The 1,759-nt window shown below is 43.1% G+C and overlaps 1 non-coding gene across 1 annotated transcript; it reads left to right on the top strand.

Moving 5' to 3' along the window:
• The first annotated feature begins 200 nt into the window (after positions 1-200).
• On the top strand, positions 201-307 carry LOC120279724. The gene has a single exon (XR_005542028.1). It is a non-coding gene; the product is annotated as a small nucleolar RNA R71 (small nucleolar RNA).
• Positions 308-1,759: the final 1,452 nt, after the last annotated feature.

Here is a 1,759-nt window from a genome sequence, read left to right as displayed (position 1 = left end):
CATCAATTTCATGGATACCGGTCACCTTTTTCTTCTCCCTAGCATTCCATTGGTAACTATTTAACCCCATTTCCTCAATTAATTGACGAGCCTCATCGGTGGTTTTGCTACATAAGGTACCTCCTGCTGCCACATCCAAGAGTTGCCTTGTGCTTGTGTTCAAACCATTGTAGAAGGTTTGAACAATCATCCACTCCGGGAATCCGTGTTACGGACATTTTCTCATGAGCTCATTGAACCTTTCCCATGTCTCGAATAAAGACTCCAATTCCAACTGAACAAAGGATGAGATCTCATTCCTAAGCTTTACTGAATTTCCGGGAGGGAAATAATGGGCTAGAAAATGTTCTACCATCTCCTCCCATGTAGTGATTGATGCTCTAGGTAATGAGTGTAGCCACTGCTTCGCTATCCCTTTCAAGGAAAATGGGAAGGTTCTCAATTTGATGGCACCATCCGTAACCCCATTTATCTTCAGCATATCGTACACCTCAAGAAAGCTCTCTATGTGACTGTTTGGATCCTCATCGGCCAAACCGTTGAATTGTGCGGACTGCTGCAGCATATGGATGAATGCCGGCTTTAGCTCGAAGTTCTGAGCTGTAATCGAGGGACGTACAATACTTGATTGTGTCCCCAACACTGAAGGTCTGGCATAATCAGATAGCGTTCGCTGTTGCTCATTCTGTTCTGCCATGTTTTCAGATTCCTCTCCTTCCAAATCAGCTGAATTATGCTGTTCTTGCACAGGTTCTTTCCATTTTCTTCTCAGTATATGTTCAAGCTCAGGGTCTCCTTCAATCAATATTGATGGATTCCCTCGGGTCATAACGTGGAGCTGCACCAAAAAGAAAGAAAAAGAAAATCTGAACGATGATAGAATAAGAAGATGTGAAATAGAAAATGTGGTGAAATAGCTAAGAACACAAAGTGCAAAGTATCTCTAAACGCCTAGTTCCCCGACAACGACGCAAAAAACTTGACAAGGTCCCCTTGCGTATATCCCGCAAGTGCACGGATTTGTCGAAGTAATAATCCCGGGTGAGCGGGTATTGAATCCACAAGGAGTATGGAATAAAAATACTGAATTCGATTCTTAGCTATGTGAAAGATCAATGATAATGAGTGTGACAATGATTCAATTCTCAACAGTAAAAGCAACAAGTAAGAGAGCAAAAGTAAAGAAGGCGGTAAGGCAATCGATAAAGATGGGGTACCAGGATAATGCTCCACCTAGGATAATTGTTTCAAGTGCAAGAACCCTCTATTATGCTTCCTAATCAATGCAATGGTGAGTTGTGGAAATCCTTAATTACATAGTCCCAAATCTAAGGTCAACTATGCCTAACTCTATACATGTCCCGGAGGAGAAATCGAACAATCTCAACACCTCGCACTCGCATAGAGCTGTAATGAGCTCTAGGGATTCCAAGTGATAAATCTCTTCCTAATTATAGACCTAACCCTTTGGTCCATGTGGAAGGTCCCTAACCACAATTAAGCCCTAGATGCTAAGATCACCTCAACTATTTACTCCGTTCCACGCGCAACTAAGCTCTAGCGGAAGTTCATCCCTTAGAACATTCACTCTATTATGGCCACAAAGAACTCAAGGAGCGGAGGTAGAATCTATCATGCCAGAGGGGAAAGGGGACGCTCCTGTACCTCTTGACTCACCCTCTCAACCCTCTCCAACCTAGCTTTGTCTAACGCTCATGGTGTGTCACTCACTCACAAGGTTACCAACAAGAACTCTCAA

The sequence above is a fragment of the Dioscorea cayenensis genome, chromosome 16 (genome assembly GCF_009730915.1).
Source record: "Dioscorea cayenensis subsp. rotundata cultivar TDr96_F1 chromosome 16, TDr96_F1_v2_PseudoChromosome.rev07_lg8_w22 25.fasta, whole genome shotgun sequence".
Lineage (NCBI taxonomy): Eukaryota > Viridiplantae > Streptophyta > Magnoliopsida > Dioscoreales > Dioscoreaceae > Dioscorea > Dioscorea cayenensis.
The sequence above is the reverse complement of the archived record's forward strand: the minus strand, read 5'-3'. Positions and strand labels throughout refer to the sequence as shown.